Here is a 21,631-nt window from a genome sequence, read left to right as displayed (position 1 = left end):
GGACCGTACGAAGTGAAGGAAGTTACTTCACACTCTGTCCAGGTCAAAGGCAAATCAGGCGCGCCTTGGCACCACCTTACACACTGCACTCCGGCCCCAACCCCTTCCAGAACTTTGACTGAAACCAGGGCCGATATGCGCGCCCTAAAATTCGATTCCAACCACTGAAACCTTAGTTGGGGAAAATGGGACCACAGCTCCTGTTTCCACGACCTAAGGCGCCACGCCCAGGGTCGGGGTACCTTCCTCCCTGGGAGCGGCTGGGGATATCAGCTCCCCTGTTTTGTTATTTTCATAATCATTGCCGGAGTATCCTTAGGAGCTCTCACTGGTGGAGAATGTTGATTCGTTAATTGACACCAGTGATTTGAACATTGCATGGAAAAATATTAAGTTAGTAAAGTGAATTGCAGGTGGAGTTAATTTTATTTTTACAGGGACGGTGCCCATTAAACACAGTTGTGTATAATGGCAGGGTATTCTTAGCAAACAGAATGGGCCGGTTTGCAGACAAACTGAAGGGGTTTAAGGTTTTAAGCAATCTTGGGTTAAATTAGTTAAGTAGTATGTTAAAGTAGGGGAGTTTAATAGGTTTGAAGTACAGTATTGTATCCAAGGGTAGCGCATGTTCAAGTAAGTTTAAAACTAATGACCGGGGGGAGTATAATGGAATTATAAAGTATTTTTAGGTTTAGTTTGTAGTTAACGTTTGGGTTTTTGAATCGGTGTAGTATGAGGAAATGCTGACAAAGTGGTTATTTTATGGAAAAAGGAGCACTTAACTGTCTTTGGAAAAAATCCTAGGGACAGGATATCTTAAAGGGGTATACACACATGGCATTTTGGAAGTTTTGTTTTCTGAGTTTTAATAAACACACGAAATTCTTTTGATAAGGGATGTTCTGGGAACCTGGGATACAAATGTAGATAAAGTTCTTAGCTTTAATTTGTTTAATGTAGTAAGAAACACGGTTCTGAAAGGGTGGTATGACTTTTTAACCCCTCTGGTGACTTTTCCTGTGTGGTCTGATCAGCCACATTGAAAAGCCATTTGGATGGTGAATTTAAGGGCATTGGTGATATTGATTTTAAGGGAATTTGTAGAACTGATAATAATGATGGAGTTAAAGCTCTTAGACACAATTGATAATTTGAACCAATGATAGGACTAAAAGGGTAAAGCCTTAGACTAAGGGTAGGCTTCCTTAAGTCTATTTTCCTAGAACAATAAGGGTAAAATATTTTTTCTGGGTGGAGTAAATCAGATGAGTCATTTTGATCTGATTATGTGATTTGAAAATATTTTGACCAGTAGCAGGGGTATTTTTTACATGATCTAGATACGTTTATTTTCCCTTAGAAAGTCAGCTGTTGTTGAATTCAGTGTAAGAGATTTAACACAACAAGGCTGTGAAATTGATATACTAGTATTACTATATTTTGTTGTGAATAAGTTTAATAATGGTAGACTTATGTCAACAGGACAGGGATACATGACATCTTTAGGTGATCCAGGATTATTGAGGGTATCGAGATAAATGTAAGTAGATATGCAATATCTAGACGGGTTGATTTTTCTAAAGTTCAGGAGTGCAACCAAGGAGACAATGAGACATTTAGTCAATATTTGGAAACAACCCAGATTTGATACTTTCTGTTATGAGAAAAAGCTGGAGACAGATAGAAGGGCAGACAGAGAGATCCTCCCCTGCACTGCTGTAACCTTGAGGGTTGGGGAGTAGCAGGAAGAAAGAAGGGGGGCCAGCAGGAGTAGATAGGAAGAGAATTTGGTTCACTTAGCTTTAGGATATTAATTCATGGAGAGACTATCGGCTCCATTGGCAGGCATGTATTTTAGTTTTGATTTGAAGTTTATGTTTGGTAAAATTTGCTAGGAAAATATATGATAATTTAATGGAAAGTAGTTAAATCTTAAAGAAGATAAGACACTTGATAGAGAATTGTTACAGGGTAGCTAAGGAGGAATGCCCCAGGGAGAATTGGACATGTGGAAAATGAAAGGGGGCAATCCTACAAGAGAAGGGCTGACATAAGGATAATTTACTAACCTTACCAAAGACACTGTTTAGATATGCAGCAATATTGATACATGGCCTGAGCCATGTATAAATAGGGGGAGTATGGTAGGGCAGGCAATAGAACAGGTTAGGATAATTACTTAAACAAAAACATTTTTTGTAGAATATAGCAAATGGGTAGAAGCGTTCCCAACTTACTTGGTGGACATTATTATGGTAGCTAGAATATTAGGTCAAGATATTATCCCTAGAGTTGGTTTACTGGGATATATCTCTTTAAAGAATGATTGACAGATTAGCTAATCAGGTAGAGCCTATAGAATGCCAGAGTTAGAGATACCAGAACAGGTAGGCATAGAAATTAAAGATATACTGGCAGAGCACATGAGAAGACTGTTTGTTAACCAAACCCGTATGTCCAAGAATTTGTGTCCAACAGGTGAATTACAGGAGAAGGTGATTCACTCAATCCAACCAGGAGACTGGGTGTGGATCCAGTCCCTGAGGAGAAAAAACTGGAAGCAACACAGTTGGGAAGGCCCATACCAGGTTCTGTTAAACCACTGCCTTTGCCATTAGAAAAGCTGAGAGAGTCACTTGGGTCCACGTTACCCACTGCAAGAAGGTATGTACACATATGAGCACTGCTGATCACACACAGAGTTAGGAGAAGAACCGAGTACCAACAGGGTCCGGGGGTTACCTCCTTAACGAAGATTTCCTATCCCGACCGTTCATCACTGTGTGTGCTCCTAGAGGTGTGAGTATGGGGTGGTACCTAGCAGAGAGACTAAGGGCAGGAGAGGGTTGGCGGTTTTTGGAAAGAGTTTAGACTCTGAGCTGCATCATAGTCTAATCTGACTGATACATTCAGATCCACCACCTTCTGGTACAAATCATACGATACCGTTGTCATTGAGAAAAAGTAGAGGATAAACTATATAATACACTGATGAGTGACTTACAGAATAAGGAGTCAAAGAAGATCAAGATGTAGGATTTAAGGTAAACATTAAACAATTTCCTGGGAAAGAAGACAACTGTATAGGAATGGGGGTTGGCCAGATTGAAGTGCTCAGCCAACACACCTCGGTTCACCTGGATTCCTGATGAGCACCAGTGTTATAGATACAAGAATGGCACCGAGAATTAAGATGATTTTAATGGCTGGAAAGGTAATCGTTAATGTGACTGACTTAGGTTTGAAAGCATAGGAGAAAATGTGTAACCTCATAGCACCTATAACTGATGAAGGGTGGGCTAGTACCAGCAAAGGACGCATACGACAGAAATTACCACAAAGGGTTGTTAGGAACTTGCGCCCTGGGGTTATTGGTCCAACCAGTTTGAATTAATGATAAGAGACCAGTTATAGGAGGCTAAAGTAGGTACAGGAGGAGTTTTGACCAGGATGGGAGTAGCTTTGTCTAGATGGATGCTATTGGCATCCTCAGGGAAGTTCCAGATGAATACAAAGCTATGAATCAAATATATTCATGAATGAAACCGGGGATGCAGTAAAGAGGTTCTCTGACCAATTATCCGCCACCCCCCTCATGACCTGGTAAAATAGACTGACTCTCGATATGTTATTGGCAAAGGAGGATGGCGTAGGTAGAATGATTAGGTTCATTGCTGTACGTACATTCCTGATAACACAGCCCATGTTTGGGGAATGGAAAAGTGTTGTAGGAACTGTATTATGGGCTGCTTTCACCGGTATGAGTGTGTTTGTGTTTGTGGGGTTGTTGTTTGGTCCCGTGTGCGAGAGGTCTTATTTCCAGGATTCTGGAGAGATTGATAACGGAGCAGATGGGCAACTGGAATGATGCCTTTGATGGAAGTGACCCAGGAGGACACTGAATCCAGCTATGGGCAATGATCCTTGGTTTACTGTTGAGGATGCAGAACCTACTTACATATTCTTGTGAGACGTGAAGAGGGGGACTCACAAAATTTGCCTCTTGCAAATTTTGCCCTTGTTTTCCTATTCATATATATATATGTCACATCTCTTAGGAGACGTGAAGAGGGGGATTTGTTATAAATATATTTGATAAGCTGGTCTATTGCGCAACACTTATCTGCTGATACAAAAGACACATTCTGTGTTGAACTGATACTAGCTATATACGCACACCCAGAAACAGATTGGCCGAATTAGACCTTACACAGCACTGATAAAACAGGAAATGACCTGATCACAGGGGTCAACATCCAGTCTCGCAATAATATCTTGTGACTACAGAGATACACAGACAAGGACTCAGCACAAAGTACACACACACACAAACCCATCCCAGAGGGCTGGGTCAGCGGAACAAAGAACACACTCATGGACCAATGGGGAGTCGATACCGACCCGAGACCAGAACGTCACTCCACTCATCGACCAGTCAGGAGGACGAATCTACAAGACTCAACATACGTCATTACATTACAATCATGTTGTGTAAAATACATGCACACTATGTGTAGGGGCTCGCTTCCGCTAGTTCCATAAGAGCTAAAAGAACGAGTCCGTGCACGTTTTGCTAAATATCTTTGTCTCTTAATAAAGCTGCCTTACGATAATTGAATCCACCCGGTCCAGCGTCTTGACTTGGTCTCCTTCTCAAGTAACTGATCATCAACACTTCACACACGAAAGGTCCCTGGTTCGAAACCAGCGGAAACAATGCTCATTGACACATTCAAGAAGTACTATAGCGGTAACAGAGAATTTCATTAATGCCTTATTTTGGAAATTCGAATACGTGCCATGAATATCTGTAAATTTCGGTTTACTCCTTGCAGAAAAATCAAGCAGCAGTTTCTGTAGTGTAGTGGTTATCACGTTTGCTTCACACGCGAAAGGTCCCTGGTTCGAAACCGGGCGGAAACAACGCTCATTGACACATTCAAGAAGTACTATAGCGGTAACAGAGAATTTCATTAATGCCTTATTTTGGAAATTCGAATACGTGCCATGAATATCTGTAAAATTCGGTTTACTCCTTGCAGAAATTGTAGCAGCAGTTTCTGTAGTGTAGTGGTTATCACGTTTGCTTCACATGCGAAAGGTCCCTGGTTCGAAACCAGGCGGAAACAACGCTCATTGACACAATGAAGAAGAACCATAGTGGTAACAGAGAATTTCATTAATATCCTAATTCTGAAATTTGAACACGTGCCATGAATATCTTTAAAATTCGGTTTGCTCCTTGCAGCTAATTGTAGTACTAGTTTCTGTGGTGTAGTGGTTATCACGGTCGCTTCACACGCAAAAGGTCCCCGGTTCGAAACCAGGCGGAAACAATGCTCATTGACACATTCAATTAGTACCACAGAGAAGTTCATGAATACCTTACTTAGGAAATTCGAATACGTTCCATGAATATCTTTAAAATTCGGTTTACTCCTTGCATCTAATTGTAGCAGTAGTTTCTGTGGTGTAGTGTTTATCACGTTCGCTTCACACACGAAAGGTCCCTGGTACGAAACCAGCGGAAACAATGCTCATTGACACATTCAAGAAGTACTATAGCGGTAACAGAGAATTTCATTAATGCCTTATTTTGGAAATTCGAATACGTGCCATGAATATCTGTAAAATTCGGTTTACTCCTTGCAGAAAAATCAAGCAGCAGTTTCTGTAGTCTAGTGGTTATCACTTTTGCTTTACACGCGAAAGGTCCTCGGTTCGAAACCGGGTGGAAACAGTGCTATTTGACACGTGCAGTAGGTACTGTACTTTTAACAGAGGATAGTTATTTTAATAAATGCCTAATTTTGGAAATTTGAACGAGTACCATGAATATCTGTAAAATTCGGTTCACTCCTTGCAGATAATTGTAGCAGCAGTTTCTGTAGTGTAGTGGTTATCATGTGTGCTTCACACGTGAAAAGTCCCTGGTTCGAAACCCGGCGGAAACAACGCTAATAGACACATTCAAGAAGTATCATAGTGATAACAGAGAAATTCATTAATGACTTGTTTTGTAAATTCGAATATGTGCCATGAATATCGGTAAAATTCGGTTTACTCCTTGCAGCTAATTGTAGCAGCAGTTTCTGTAGTCTAGTGGTTATCACGTCGAACCGAGGATGCGAAAGGTCCTTGGTTCGAAACCGGGTGGAAACAGTGCTCTTTGACATGTGCAGTAGGTACTATACTTTTAACAGAGAAAAGTTATTTTCATAAATTCTGTATTTTGGAAATTCGAATACGTGCCATGAATATCTGTAAAATTTAGTTTACTCCTTGTTGCAAAATGTAGTAGCAGTTTCTGTAGTGTAGTGGTTATCACATTTGCTTAACACGCGAAAGGTCCTCGGTTCGAAACCGGGTGGAAACAGTGCTCTTTGACACGTGCAGTAGGTACTGCACTTTTAACAGAGAAAAGTTATTTTCATAAATTCTGTATTTTGGAAATTCGAATACGTGCCATGAATATCTGTAAAATTCGGTTTACTCATTGCAGATAATTGTAGCAGCAGTTTCTGTAGTGTAGGGGTTATCACGTTTGCTTCAAACGTGAAAGGTCCCTGGTTCGAAACCGGGCGAAAACAACACTCATTGACACATTCAAGAAGTACTGTAGCGGTAACAGAGAATTTCATTAATGCCTTATTTTGGAAATTTGAATACGTGCCATGAATATCTGTAAAATTCTGTTTACTCCTTGAAGAAAAATCAAGCAGCAGTTCCTGTAGTGTAGTGGTTATCACGTTCGCTTCACACGCGAAAGGTCCCTGGTTCGAAACCAGGTGGAAACAACGCTCATTAACACATTCAATTAGTACCACAGAGAATTTCGTTAATGCCTTATTTTGGAAATTCGAATACGTGCCATGAATATCGGTAAAATTCGGTTTACTCCTTGCAGCTAATTGTAGCAGCAGTTTCTGTAGTGTAGTGGTAATCACGTTTGCTTAACACGCGAAAGGTCCTCGGTTCGAATCCGGGCGGGAACAGTGCTCTTTGACACGTGCAGTATGGACTGTACTTTTAACAGAGAATAGTTTTTTTCATAAATTCTGTATTTTCGAAATTCAAATACGTGCCATGAATATCTGTAAAATTCGGTTTACTCCTTGTAGCTAAATGTAGCAGCAGTTTCTGTAGTGTAGTGGTAATCACGTTTGCTTAACACTCAAAAGGTCCTCGGATCGAAACCGGGCGGAAACTGTGCTCTTTAACACGTGCAGTAGGTACTTTACTTTTAACACAGAATAGTTATTTTCATAAATACCTAATTTTGGAAATTTGAACACGTGCCATGAATATCAGTAAAATTCGGTTTACTCCTTGCAAAACTATAGCAGCAGTTTCTGTAGTGTAGTGGTTATCATGTTTGCTTCACACGCGAAAAGTCCCTGGTTCGAAACCAGGCGGAAACAACGCTCATTGACACAATGAAGAAGAACCATAGTGGCAACAGAGAATTTCATTAATCCTTTAATTTGGAAATTCAAACACGTGCCATGAATATCTTTAAAATTCGGTTTACTCCTTGCAGCTAATTGTAGTACTAGTTTCTTTGGTGTAGTGGTTATCACGGTCGCTACAAACGCAAAAGGTCCCTGGTTCGAAGCCAGGCGAAAACAATGCTCATTGATACATTCAAGAAGTACTTTCGCGGTAAAAGAGAATTTCATTAATGCCATATTTTGGAAATTCGAATACGTGTCAATGAATATCTGTAAAATTCGGTTTACTCCTTGCTGAAAAATCAAGCAGCAGTTTCTGTACTGTAGTGGTTATCACGTTCGCTTCACACGTGAAAGGTCCCCGGTTCGAAACCAGGCGGAAACAACGCTCATTGACACATTCAATTAGTACCACAGAGAAGTTCATGAATCCCTTACTTTGGAAATTCGAATACGTTCCATGAATATCTTTAAAATTCGGTTTACTCCTTGCAGCTAATTGTAGCAGTAGTTTCTGTGGTGTAGTCTTTATCACGTTCGCTTCACACACGAAAGGTCCCTGGTTCGAAACCGGGCAGAAACGATGCTCATTGACACATTCAAGAAGTACTATAGCGGTAACAGAGAATTTCATTAATGCCTTATTTTGGAAATTCGAATACGTGCCATGAATATCTGTAAAATTCGGTTTACTCCTTGTAGATAAATGTAGCAGCAGTTTCTGTAGTGTAGTGGTTATCACGTTTGCTTCACATGCGAAAATTCTTTGGTTTGAAACCTGTCGGAAACAACGCTCAATGACACATTCAAGAAGTATCATAGTGGTAACAGAGAAATTCGTTAATGCCTTATTTTGGAAATTCGAATACGTGCCATGAATATCTGTAAAATTCGGTTTACTCCTTTTAGTAAAATGTAGCAACAGTTTCTGTAGTGTAGTGGTTATCAAGTTCGCTTCACACACGAAAGGTCCCTGGTTCGAAACCGGGCAGAAACGATGCTCATTGACACATTCAAGAAGTACTATAGCGGTAACAGAGAATTTCATTAATGCCTTATTTTGGAAATTCGAATACGTGCCATGAATATCTGTAAAATTCGGTTTACTCCTTGTAGATAAATGTAGCAGCAGTTTCTGTAGTGTAGTGGTAATCACGTTTGCTTAACACGCGAAAGGTCCTCGGTTCGAAGCCGGGCGGGAACAGTGCTCTTTGACACGTGCAGTATGGACTGTACTTTTAACAGAGAATAGTTTTTTTCATAAATTCTGTATTTTCGAAATTCGAATACGTGCCATGAATATCTGTAAAATTCGGTTTACTCCTTGTAGCTAAATGTAGCAGCAGTTTCTGTAGTGTAGTGGTAATCACGTTTGCTTAACACGCAAAAGGTCCTCGGATCGAAACCGGGCGGAAACTGTGCTCTTTAACACGTGCAGTAGGTACTTTACTTTTAACACAGAATAGTTATTTTCATAAATACCTAATTTTGGAAATTTGAACACGTGCCATGAATATCAGTAAAATTCGGTTTACTCCTTGCAAAACTATAGCAGCAGTTTCTGTAGTGTAGTGGTTATCATGTTTGCTTCACACGCGAAAAGTCCCTGGTTCGAAACCAGGCGGAAACAACGCTCATTGACACAATGAAGAAGAACCATAGTGGCAACAGAGAATTTCATTAATCCTTTAATTTGGAAATTCAAACACGTGCCATGAATATCTTTAAAATTCGGTTTACTCCTTGCAGCTAATTGTAGTACTAGTTTCTTTGGTGTAGTGGTTATCACGGTCGCTACAAACGCAAAAGGTCCCTGGTTCGAAGCCAGGCGAAAACAATGCTCATTGATACATTCAAGAAGTACTTTCGCGGTAAAAGAGAATTTCATTAATGCCATATTTTGGAAATTCGAATACGTGTCAATGAATATCTGTAAAATTCGGTTTACTCCTTGCTGAAAAATCAAGCAGCAGTTTCTGTACTGTAGTGGTTATCACGTTCGCTTCACACGTGAAAGGTCCCCGGTTCGAAACCAGGCGGAAACAACGCTCATTGACACATTCAATTAGTACCACAGAGAAGTTCATGAATCCCTTACTTTGGAAATTCGAATACGTTCCATGAATATCTTTAAAATTCGGTTTACTCCTTGCAGCTAATTGTAGCAGTAGTTTCTGTGGTGTAGTCTTTATCACGTTCGCTTCACACACGAAAGGTCCCTGGTTCGAAACCGGGCAGAAACGATGCTCATTGACACATTCAAGAAGTACTATAGCGGTAACAGAGAATTTCATTAATGCCTTATTTTGGAAATTCGAATACGTGCCATGAATATCTGTAAAATTCGGTTTACTCCTTGTAGATAAATGTAGCAGCAGTTTCTGTAGTGTAGTGGTTATCACGTTTGCTTCACATGCGAAAATTCTTTGGTTTGAAACCTGTCGGAAACAACGCTCAATGACACATTCAAGAAGTATCATAGTGGTAACAGAGAAATTCGTTAATGCCTTATTTTGGAAATTCGAATACGTGCCATGAATATCTGTAAAATTCGGTTTACTCCTTTTAGTAAAATGTAGCAACAGTTTCTGTAGTGTAGTGGTTATCAAGTTCGCTTAACATGCGAAAGGTCCTCGGTACAAAACCGGGCGGAAACAGTGCTCTTTGTCACGTGCAGTAGGTACTGTACTTTTAACAGAGAATAGTTATTTTCATAAATTCTGTATTTTGGAAATTCGAATACGTGCCATGAATATCTGTAAAATTCGGTTTACTCCTTGTAGATAAATGTAGCAGCAGTTTCTGTAGTGTAGTGGTTATCACGTTTGCTTCACATGCGAAAAGTCTTTTCGTTCGAAACCGGTCGGAAGCAACGCTCAATGACACATTCAAGAAGTATCATAGTGGTAACAGAGAAATTCGTTAATGCCTTATTTTGGAAATTCGAATACGTGCCATGAATATCAGTAAAATTCGGTTTACTCCTTGCAAGATAATTGTAGCAGCAGTTTCTGTAGTGTAGTGGTTATCACGTTCGCTTAATACGCGAAAGGTCCTCGAATCAAAACCGGGTGGAAATAGTGCTCTTTGACACGTGCAGTAAGTACTGTACTTTTAACAGAGAATAGTTATTTTCATAAATTCTGAAACCGGGTGGAAACAGTGCTCTTTGACATGTGCAGTACATGTGCAGTATACTTTTAACAGAGAATAGTTATTTTCATAAATACCTAATTTTGGAAATTTGATCGCGTGCCATGAATATCAGTAAAATTCGGTTTACTCCTTGCAAAACTATAGCAGCAGTTTCTGTAGTGTAGTGGTTATCATGTTTGCTTCACACGCGAAAGGTCCCTGGTTCGAATCCAGCGGAAACAACGCTCATTGACACATTGAAGAAGTACCACAGTGATAACAGAGAATTTCATTAATCCCTTATTTTGGAAATTCGAATACGTGCCATGAATATCTTTAAAATTCGGTTTACTCCTTGCAGCTAATTGTAGTACTAGTTTCTGTGGTGTAGTGGTTATCATGTTTGCTTCACACGCGAAAGGTCCCTGGTTCGAAACCGGGCGAAAATAACACTCATTGACATATTCAAGAAGTACTGTGGCGGTAACAGAGAATTTCATTAATGCCTTATTTTGGAAATTTGAATACGTGCCATGAATATCTGTAAAATTCGGTTTACTCCTTGCATAAAAATCAAGCAGCAATTTCTGTAGTGTAGTGGTTATCACGTTCGCTTCACACGCGAAAGGTCCCTGGTTCGAAACCAGGCTGAAACAACGATCATTAACACATTCAATTAGTACCACAGAGCAATTCATGAATCCCTTATTTTGGAAATTCGAATACGTTCCATGAATATCTTTAAATTTCGGTTTACTCCTTGCAGCTAATTGTAGCAGTAGTTTCTGTGGTGTAGTGTTTATCAAGTTCGCTTCACACGCGAAAGGTCCCCGGTTCGAAACCAGGCGGAAACAACGCTCATTAACACATTCAATTAGTACCACAGAGAATTTCATGAATCCCTTATTTTGGAAATTCGAATACGTGCCATGAATATCTGTAAAATTCGGTTTACTCCTTGCAGCTAATTGTAGAAGCAGTTTCTGTAGTGTAGTGGTAATCACGTTTGCTTAACATGCAAAAGGTCCTCGGATCAAAACCGGGCGGAAACTGTGCTCTTTAACACCTGCATTAGGTACTTTACTTTTAACAGAGAATAGTTATTTTCATAAATACCTAATTTTGGAAATTTGAACACGTGCCATGAATATCAGTAAAATTCGTTTTACTCCTTCCAAAAATTGTAGCAGCAGTTTCTGTACTGTAGTGGTTATCACGTTTGCTTCACACGCGAAAGGTCCCTGATTCGAAAACAGGCGGAAACAACGCTCATTGACACAATGAAGAAGAACCATAGTGGTAACAGAGAATTTCATTAATCCCTTAATTCGGAAATTCGAACACGTGCCATGAATATCTTTAAAATTCGGTTTACTCCTTGCAGCTAATTGTAGTACTAGTTTCTGTGGTGTAGTGGTTATCACGGTCGCTACACACGCAAAAGGTCCCTGGTTCGAAGCCAGGCGAAAACAACGCTCATTGATACATTCAAGAAGTACTTTCGTGGTAAAAGAGAATTTCATTAATGCCATATTTTGGAAATTCGAATACGTGCCATGAATATCTGTAAAATTCGGTTTACTCCTTGCAGATAAATCAAAAAGCAGTTTCTGTAGTGTAGTGGTTATCATGTTCGCGTCACACGTGAAAGGTCCCTGGTTCGAAACCAGGTGGAAACAACGCTCATTGACACATTCAATTAGTACCACAGAGAAGTTCATGAATCCCTTACTTTGGAAATTCGAATACGTGCCATGAATATCTTTAAAATTCGGTTTACTCCTTGCAGCTAATTGTAGTACTAGTTTCTGTGGTGTAGTGGTTATCATGTTTGCTTCACACGTGAAAGGTCCCTCGTTCGAAACCGGGCGAAAACAACACTCATTGACACATTCAAGAAGTACTGTAGCGGTAACAGAGAATTTCATTAATGCCTTATTTTGGAAATTTGAATACGTGCCATGAATATCTGTAAAATTCGGTTTACTCCTGGCATAAAAATCAAGCAGCAGTTTCTGTAGTGTAGTGCTTTTCACGTTTGCTTCACACGCGAAAGGTCCCCGGTTCGAAACCAGGCGGAAACAACGCTCATTAACACATTCAATTAGTACCACAGAGAATTTCATGATTCCCTTATTTTGGAAATTCGAATACGTACCATGAATATCTGTAAAATTCGGTTTACTCCTTGCAGCTAATTGTAGAAGCAGGTTCTGTAGTGTAGTGGTTATCACGTTCGCTTAACACCTGAAAGGTCCTCGGATCGAAACCGGGCGGAAACAGTGCTCTTTAACACGTGCAGTAGGTACTTTACTTTTAACAGAGAATAGTTATTTTCATAAATACCTAATTTTGGAAATTTGAACACGTGCCATGTATATCAGTAAAATTCGTTTTACTCCTTGCAAGATAATTGTAGCAGCAGTTTCTGTAGTGTAGTGGTTATCACGTTTGCTTCACACGCGAAAGGTCCCTGGTTCGAAACCGGGCGGAAACAACGCTCATTGACACATTCAAGAAGTACTATAGCGGTAACAGAGAATTTCATTAATGCCTTATTTTGGAAATTCGAATACGCTCCATGAATATCTGTAAAATTCGGTTTACTCCTTGCAGAAAAATCAAGCAGCAGTTTCTGTAGTGTAGTGGTTATCACGTTCGCTTTAGAAGCGAAAGGTCCTCGGTTCGAAACCGGCTGGAAACAGTGCTATTTGACACGTGCAGTAGGTACTGTACTTTTAACAGAGAATAGTTATTTTCATAAATTTTGGAAATAAGAATACGTGCCATGAATATCAGTAAAATTCGGTTTCCTCCTCGTAGCTAACTGTAGCAGCAGTTTCTGTAGTGTAGTGGTTATCACGTTCGCTTAACACCGGAAAAGTCCTCGGTTCGAAACCGGGCGGAAACAGTGCTCTTTGACACGTGCAGTAGGCACTATACTTTTAACAGAGAATAGTTATTTTCATAAATTCTGTATTTTGGAAATTTGAATACGTGCCATGAATATCTATAAAATTCGGTTTACTGCTTGTAGATAAATGTAGCATCAGTTTCTGTAGTGTAGTGGTTATCACGTTTGCTTCACATGCGAAAAGTCTTTGGTTCAAAACCGGTCTGAAACAACGCTCAATGACAAATTCAAGAAGTATCATAGTGGTAACAGAGAAATTCGTTAAAGACTTATTTTGCAAATTCGAATACGTGCCATGAATATCGGTAAAATTTGTTTTACTCCTTGCAGCTAATTGTAGAAGCAGTTTCTGTAGTGTAGTGGATATCACGTTTGCTTAACAAGCGAAAGGTCTTCAGATCGAAACCAGGCAGAAACAGTGCTCTTTAACACGTGCAGTAGGTACTTTACTTTTAACAGAGAATAGTTATTTTCATAAATACCTAATTTTGGAAATTTGAACACGTGCCATGTATATCAGTAAAATTCGGTTTACTCCTTGCAAGATAATTGTAGCAGCAGTTTCTGTAGTGTAGTGGTTATCACGTTCGCTTAACACGCAAAAGGTCCTCGGATCAAAACCGGGTAGAAACAGTGCTCTTTGACACGTGCAGTAGGTACTGTACTTTTAACAGAGAATAGTTCTTTTCATAAATTCTGTATTTTGGAAATTCGAATACGTGCCATGAATATCAGTAAAATTCAGTTTACTCCTAATAGCAAACTGTAGCAGCAGTTTCTGTAGTGTAGTGGTTATCACGTTCGCTTAACACGCGAAAGGTCCTCGGTTCGAAACCGGGTTGAAACAGTGCTCTTTGACACGTCCAGTAGGGTACTGTACTTTTAACAGAGAAAAGTTATTTTCATAAATTCTGTATTTTGGAAATTCGAATACGTGCCATGAATATCTTTAAAATTCGGTTTACTCCTTGTAGCTAAATGTAGCAGCAGTTTTTGTAGTGTAGTGGTTATCACATTCGCTTAACACACGAAAGGTCCCTGGTTCGAAACCAGGCGGAAACAACGCTAATTGACACGTTCAAAAAGTATCATAGTGATAACAGAGAAATTCCTTAATGACTTATTTTGGAAATTCGAATACGTGCCATGAATATCGGTAAAATTCGGTTTACTCCTTGTAGCTAATTGAAGCAGCAGTTTCTGTATTCCAGTGGTTATCACGTCGAACCGAAGACGCGAAAGGTCCTCGGTTCGAAACCAGGTGGAAGCAGTTCTCTTTGACATGTGCAGTAGGTACTATACTTTTAACAGAGAATAGTTATTTTCATAACTACCTAATTTTGGAAATTCGAATACGTGCCATGAATATCTGTAAAATTCCGTTTACTCCTTGTAGCAAAATGTAGCAGCAGTTTCTGTAGTATAGTGGTTATCACGTTCGCTTAATACGCGAAAGGTCCTCGGTTCGAAACCGGGTGGAAACAGTGTTCTTTGACACGTCCAGTAAGGTACTGTAATTTTAACAGAGAAAAGTAATTTTTATAAATTCTGTATTTTGGATGTTCGAGTACGCGCCATGAATATCAGTAAATTTCGGTTTACTCCTTGTAGCTAAATGTAGCAGCAGTTTCTGTAGTGTAGTGGTTATCACGTTCGCTTAACACGCGAAAGGTCCTCGGTTCGAAGCTGGGCGGAAACAGTGCACTTTGACACGTGCAGTAGGCACTATACGTTTACTGGAGAATAGTTATTTTCATAAATTCTGTATTTTGGAAGTTCGAATACGCGCCATGAATATCAGTAAAATTCAGTTTACTCCTTGTAGCTAAATGTAGCAGCAGTTTCTGTATTGTAGTAGTTATCATGTTTGCTTCACACGCGAAAGGTCCCTGGTTCGAAACCAGGCGGAAACAACGCTCATTGACACATTGAAGAAGTACCATAGTGGTAACAGAGAATTTCATTAATCCCTTATTTTGGAAATTCGAATACGTGCCATGAATATCTTTAAAATTCGGTTTACTCCTTGCAGAAAAATCAAGCAGCAGTTTCTGTAGTGTAGTGGTTATCACGTTCGCTTCACACGCGAAAGGTCCCTGGTTTGAAACCAGGCGGAAACAGTGCTCTTTGACACATTCAATTAGTACCACAGAGAATTTCATTAATCCCTTATTTTGGAAATTCGAATACGTTCCATGAAAATCTTTAAAATTTGGTTTACTTCTTGCAGCTAATTGTAGCAGTAGCTTCTGTGGTGTAGTATTTATCACGTTCGCTTCACACACGAAAGGTCCCTGGTTCGAAACCAGTGGAAACAACGCTCATTGACACGTTCAAGAAGTATCATAGTGATAACAGAGAAATTCATTAATGACTTATTTTGGAAATTCGAATACGTGCCATGAATATCGGTAAAATTCGGTTTACTCCTTGCAAAACGATCGAGCAGCGGTTTCTGTAGTGTAGTGGTTATCACGTTCGCTTTACACGCGAAAGGTCTTCGTTTCAAAACCGGGCGGAAACAGTGCTCTTTGACATGTGCAGTAGGTACTGTACTTTTAACAGAGAATAGTTATTTTCATAAATCCCTAATTTTGGAAATTCGAATACGTACCATGAATATCTGTAAAATTCGGTTTACTCCTTGTAGCTAAATGTAGCAGCAGTTTCTGTAGTGTAGTGGTTATCAAGTTTGCTTCACACGCGAAAAGTCCACGGTTCGAAGCCGGGCGGGGACAACGCTCATTTACACATTCAAGAAGTACCATAGTGGTAACAGAGAAATTCATTATTTTGGAAATTTGAATACGTGCCATGAATATCTGTAAAATTCGGTTTACTCCTTGCAGGAAAATTAAGTAGCAGTTTCTGTAGTGTAGTGGTTATCACGTTTGCTTTACACGCGAAAGGTCCTCGGTTCGAAACCGGGCGGGGACAACGCTCATTGACACATTCAAGAAGTATCATAGTGGTAACAGAGAAATTCATTAATGCATTATTTTGGAAATTCGAATACGTGCCATGAATATCGGTAAAATTCGGTTTACCACTTGCAGAAAGATCGAGCAGCGGTTTCTGTAGTGTAGTGGTTATCACGTTCGCTTTACACGCGAAAGGTCCTCGGTTCGAAACCGGGCGGAAACAGTGCTCTTTGACACGTGTTGATGATCAGTTACTTGAGAAGGAGACCAAGTCAGGATGCTGGACTGGGTGGATTCAATTATAGTAAGGCATTTTATTATGAGACAAAGATATTTGGCAAAGCGTGCACGGACTCCTTCGTTTAGCTCATAGGGAACTAGCGGAAGAGAGCGCCGAAACATGGTGTGCATCCAATTTATACAATGAAATAACAGTGTGTTGACGTAGGTTGAGTCTAGTAGGTCCGCTCTCCTGACTGGTTGATGAGTGGAGGGACGGTCCATTCTCCAGGGGGTGTCGACTTCCCATTGGCCCTGGGCAGTGTCCTTTGTCCTCGGAGTCCAACACCCCTAAGTGTGTTTTTCTGCTAATTCGTGTCTGGTTGGTTACGATATTCATGGAATGTTGTTTTTTACACCAGTGGTCAGTTCGTGTGGCTAGGGCGCTTTCATGTCTTGACATTTTTGTGTGAGTGCTTAAGTCAGCCATCTGTCTCTGGGTGTGGTCGTGATTGGTATCAGTTGGTTGCTCAATATGTCTCTGGAATTTTGTTGTGTGCTGTTGTGAAGCATGTTGTGCAAATGCCCTCCTTATATATCATTAGGTAAAATGTTAGATTATCTTTATTACAAATCCCCCTCTTCACGTCTGCAAGACGTGACAAAGAAAAAGGGGAACAGGCTTGCTCGGCGGTAGGTACTTGTCGTCTCATTGATCTGAACTTTCACTCGGTCCGTAGCTCACCATCTGCTCCGTTATCATCTCTCTAAAGTTCTGGTTATTAAACCTCTTGCACACGGGACCAAACAACAACCACACAACCCAAACACACTCATACAGGTTAAAGCAGCCCATAATACAGTTCTTGCAACCCTTTTCCATTTCCCAAACATGAGCTGTGTTATCAAAAATGTACGTACAGCAATGAACCTAATCATTCTACCTCCACCATCCTCTTTGCCCGTAACATATCGAGAGTCAGTCTATTTTACCAGGTCATGAGGGAGGTGGCGGATAATTGGTCAGAGAACCTCTTTACTGCATCCCCTGTTTCATTCATGAATCTCTGTTGATTAAATGATGTCATTAATTCAATCCACATTATTATTTATTGTCAACTACCAACATAATGTAGTGTTAAAGCCTTCACATATTTGATTCATAACTTTGTATTCATCTGGAACCTCCCTGAGGATGCCAATAGCATCCATCTAGACAAAGCCATTCCCATCCTGGTCAAAACTCATCCTGTACCTACTTTAGCCTCCTATAACTGGTCTCTTATCACTAATTCAAACTGGTTGGACCTATAACCCCAGGGCGCAAGTTCCTAACCACCCTTTGTGGTAATTCTTGTCGTATGCGTCCTTTGCTGGTACTAGCCCACCCTTCATCAGCCATAGGTGCTATGAGGTTACACATTTTCTCCTGTGCTTTCAAACCTAAGTCAGTCACATTAACGATTACCTTTCCAGCCGTTAAAATCATCTCAATTCTCGGTGCCATTCTTGTATCTATAACACTGGTACTCATCAGGAATCCAGGTGAACCGAGGTGGGTTGGCTGAGTACTTCAATCTGGCCAACCCCAATTCCTGTACAGTTGTCTGCTTCCCCAAGGAATTGTTTAATGCTCACCTAAAATTCTACATCTTGATCTTCTTTGATTCCTTATTCTGTACATCACTCATCAGTGTATTATATAGTTTATCTTCTACTTCTTCTCAATGACAACGGTATCGTATGATTAGTACCCGAAGGTGTTGGATCTGAATGTATCAGAAAGATTAGATTATGATGCAGCTCAGAGCCTCTACTCTTCCCAAAAACCGTCAACCCTCTCCTGCCCTTAGTCTCTCTGCTAGGTACCACCCCATACTCACACCTCTAGGAGCACACACCGTGATGAACGGTCGGGATAGGAAATCTTCGTTAAGGAGGTAACCCCCGGACCTTATTGGTTCTCGGTTCTTCTCCTAACTCTGTGTGTGATCATCAGTGCTCATATGTGTACATACCTTCTTGCAGTGGGTAACGTGGACCCATGTGACTCTCTCAGCTTTCCTACTGGCAAAGGCAATGGTTTAATAGCACCTGGTATGGGCCTTCCCAACGGGACTGCTTCCAGTTTTTTCTCCTCAGGGACTGGATCCACACCCAGTCTCCTAGTTGGATTGAGTGAATCACCTTCTCCTGCAATTCACCTGTTGGACACAAAATCTTGGACATACGGGTTTGGTTAACAGTCTTCTCATGTGCTCTGCTAGTATATCTTTAACTTATATGTCTACCTGTTCTGGTATTTCTATTCTCCCTAACTCTGGCATTCTATAGGCTCTACCTGATTAGCTAAACTGTCATCCATCATTTAAAGAGATGGCTCTTAGTAAACCAACTCTAGGGATAAAATCTTGACTTAATATTTTAGCTACCATAATCATGTCCACCAAGTAAGTTGTGAATGCTTCTACCCATTTGCTATACTTATCTATTCTTGTTAAACACCCCTTCTTCCCCTCAATTCGGAATAGTTCAATAAGTCCATTTCCAAATGTTGGAATGGACATTCTACAAAAAATGTTTTTATTCTAGTAGCATCCTATCCTGTTCTATCGCCTGCTCTACTATACTCCCCCTTTTTATACATGGCTCAAGCCATGTATCAATTCTGCTGCATTTCTAACAATGTCTTTGGTAAGATCAGTAAATTATCCTTATGTCAGCCCTTCTCTTTTAGGATTGCCCCCTTCCATTTACCACATGTCCAATTCTCCCTGGGGCATTCATCCTTAGCTACCCTGTGCATTCCTCTATGAAGTGTCTTATCTTCTTTAAGATTTAACTACTTTCCACTAAATTATCATATCTTTTCCTAGCGAATTTTACCAAACATAACTTAAAATCAAAACTATAATACATGCCTATGGAGCCGATAGGATATTAATACATGGAGAGACTAACTAAATTAACCTAATTAAATTATCCTTCTATCTTCTATTCTTATGTCTTTTCTGTCTCTCCCAGTGTTATTTCTGTCCTCACCTGTTTATAATTTAACTATGCTGGTCTCCACTAACTAATCGTTATCTAATTCTTCTGTGTCCCTTTTATCTTCTCTTCCTACTTCCAACCCATCAAGGTCTCAGCAGTGCAGGGGAGTACTAGAGGTCTCATTGTCTTATTCCATAGCTACTTAAATTTATCTCGATACCCTCAATGATCCTGGATTACCTACTGATGTCATATATTCCTGTCCTGTTGACATAAGTCTACCATTTAAAACTTATTTAACAACAAAATATAATATTACTATTATATTAATTCCAGTCTTGTTGTGTTAAATCTCTTCCACTAAATACAACCACAGCTGACTTCCTAAGGGAAAATAAACTTATCTAGATAATGTAAAAAGTACTCCTACTTATCAAACGATATTCACGTAACATAATCAGATCAAAATGACTAATCGGAACTACTCCCCAGAGAAAAATTATTGTACCCTTTTCGTCATTTTGTCTTCTCATTGGTTCAAATGATCAATTGTGTCTAAGAACTTTAACTCCATCATAATTATCAGTTCTCCAAATTTCCTTAAAGTCAGTATTCCAAATGACCTTAAAATCACCATCCAAATGGCTTTTCATTGCGGCTGATCAGACCACAAAAGGAAAAGTCATCAGTGGGGTCAAAAAGTCATACCCCCTTTTCAGAACTGTTTTTTTCTTTTTCTTACTACATTAGACAAATGAAAGCTAATAACCTTATCTACATTCTGTATCTCAAGTTCCCAGAACATTCCCTATCAAAAGAATTCCACGTGTTTAATTAAAACTCAGAAAACAAAACGTCAAAATGCCATGTGTGTGTACCCCTTTAAGATATCCTAGGAACCTTTCCCCAAAGAGCTCCTTTTTCCATAAAATAACCACTTGGTCAGCATTTCCTCATACTACACCGATTCAGAAACCCAAAAGTTAACTACAAACAAAACCTAAAAATGCTTATAATTCCATTGTACTCCCCCCAATCATTAGTTTTAAACTTAATTGAACATGCGCTACCCTTGGATACAATACTGTACTTCAATCTATGAAACCCCATATTTTAACTTACTATTTGTCTAATTTGACCCAAGATTGCTTAAAACCTTAAAACCCTTTCAGTTTGTCGGCAAACCAGCCCATTTCTGTTTGTTAGGAATACCCTGCCATTATACACAACTGTGTTTAATGTGCACCATCCCTGTAAATATAAAATTAACTCCACCTGTAATTCACTTTAATGACTTGATATATTTCCATGCAATGTTCAATTCACTGGTGTTACTAAACAATCAATACCACGAATCAATAACCAGCTTCACATCACCAAATGTTTCCTTCCAGCCAAACATAGCCCAAGCATAGCTTCAGCGCACACAACCAATTCTCTTCTCCTCTTTTGTTTTACCCGTAAGCAAAAATATAACCCACTACTCAACCAACGTTCTGCCTTACCTCTATAGTAAGATTAAAACCAAACTTCACAACTTCCTCTTCCCTTTCAGCTTCACATTTATGATATATCCAATACTTTAAAAGTAACGTAAATCGCCATACTTATAACATACTTAATTCAACTCTTTCTCTGTATGTCAGTTCCAGCAACAGACAACGTATTATATCAAAATTCCCTCGCTATTATTTTCTAATTAGTTAGCCTTTCAATTTAAACTAATCAAGCTATCAAAATGTTACATTTATATCTTAAACAAACGCTAGCAACCGTATCTCTCCAGGCAAAACATATCTTCTTACATTTTAGTCCATTGGTTCATAGGCTGGGATCCGAACCCGGGCCTCCCGCGTGGCAGGCGAGAATTCTACCACTGAATCACCAATGCTTTGCTTAGAGCTGCAATTTCGGTGGTTATGTCCAACTCCGTCACAATGTTTACATGGTGTATTACAGTTTCTGGCGAGATGTCCCGTCCTATCGCAGTTAAAACACCG

The 21,631-nt window shown here is 39.8% G+C and overlaps 13 non-coding genes across 13 annotated transcripts; all 13 read left to right on the top strand.

Annotated features, from left to right (window-relative positions):
- Positions 1–4,850: 4,850 nt before the first annotated feature.
- On the top strand, positions 4,851–4,923 carry trnav-cac (transfer RNA valine (anticodon CAC)). The gene has a single exon. It is a non-coding gene; the product is annotated as a tRNA-Val (tRNA).
- Positions 4,924–5,056: 133 nt separating this feature from the next.
- trnav-cac (transfer RNA valine (anticodon CAC)) lies at positions 5,057–5,129 on the top strand. The gene has a single exon. It is a non-coding gene; the product is annotated as a tRNA-Val (tRNA).
- Positions 5,130–6,517: 1,388 nt separating this feature from the next.
- Positions 6,518–6,590, top strand: trnal-caa (transfer RNA leucine (anticodon CAA)). Its single transcript has one exon. It is a non-coding gene; the product is annotated as a tRNA-Leu (tRNA).
- A 3,868-nt stretch (positions 6,591–10,458) lies between these two features.
- trnai-aau (transfer RNA isoleucine (anticodon AAU)) lies at positions 10,459–10,531 on the top strand. The gene has a single exon. It is a non-coding gene; the product is annotated as a tRNA-Ile (tRNA).
- Positions 10,532–13,010: 2,479 nt separating this feature from the next.
- trnav-cac (transfer RNA valine (anticodon CAC)) lies at positions 13,011–13,083 on the top strand. Its single transcript has one exon. It is a non-coding gene; the product is annotated as a tRNA-Val (tRNA).
- A 134-nt stretch (positions 13,084–13,217) lies between these two features.
- On the top strand, positions 13,218–13,290 carry trnal-uag (transfer RNA leucine (anticodon UAG)). Its single transcript has one exon. It is a non-coding gene; the product is annotated as a tRNA-Leu (tRNA).
- Positions 13,291–14,274: 984 nt separating this feature from the next.
- trnav-aac (transfer RNA valine (anticodon AAC)) lies at positions 14,275–14,347 on the top strand. The gene has a single exon. It is a non-coding gene; the product is annotated as a tRNA-Val (tRNA).
- Positions 14,348–14,489: 142 nt separating this feature from the next.
- trnav-aac (transfer RNA valine (anticodon AAC)) lies at positions 14,490–14,562 on the top strand. Its single transcript has one exon. It is a non-coding gene; the product is annotated as a tRNA-Val (tRNA).
- A 349-nt stretch (positions 14,563–14,911) lies between these two features.
- On the top strand, positions 14,912–14,984 carry trnai-aau (transfer RNA isoleucine (anticodon AAU)). The gene has a single exon. It is a non-coding gene; the product is annotated as a tRNA-Ile (tRNA).
- A 563-nt stretch (positions 14,985–15,547) lies between these two features.
- trnav-cac (transfer RNA valine (anticodon CAC)) lies at positions 15,548–15,620 on the top strand. The gene has a single exon. It is a non-coding gene; the product is annotated as a tRNA-Val (tRNA).
- A 331-nt stretch (positions 15,621–15,951) lies between these two features.
- trnav-uac (transfer RNA valine (anticodon UAC)) lies at positions 15,952–16,024 on the top strand. The gene has a single exon. It is a non-coding gene; the product is annotated as a tRNA-Val (tRNA).
- A 340-nt stretch (positions 16,025–16,364) lies between these two features.
- On the top strand, positions 16,365–16,437 carry trnav-uac (transfer RNA valine (anticodon UAC)). The gene has a single exon. It is a non-coding gene; the product is annotated as a tRNA-Val (tRNA).
- Positions 16,438–16,571: 134 nt separating this feature from the next.
- On the top strand, positions 16,572–16,644 carry trnav-uac (transfer RNA valine (anticodon UAC)). Its single transcript has one exon. It is a non-coding gene; the product is annotated as a tRNA-Val (tRNA).
- The last annotated feature ends 4,987 nt before the right edge of the window (positions 16,645–21,631 follow it).

This window comes from Salmo trutta, chromosome 17 (genome assembly GCF_901001165.1).
Source record: "Salmo trutta chromosome 17, fSalTru1.1, whole genome shotgun sequence".
NCBI lineage: Eukaryota > Metazoa > Chordata > Actinopteri > Salmoniformes > Salmonidae > Salmo > Salmo trutta.
This window is presented reverse-complemented; position numbering and strand designations above follow the sequence as displayed.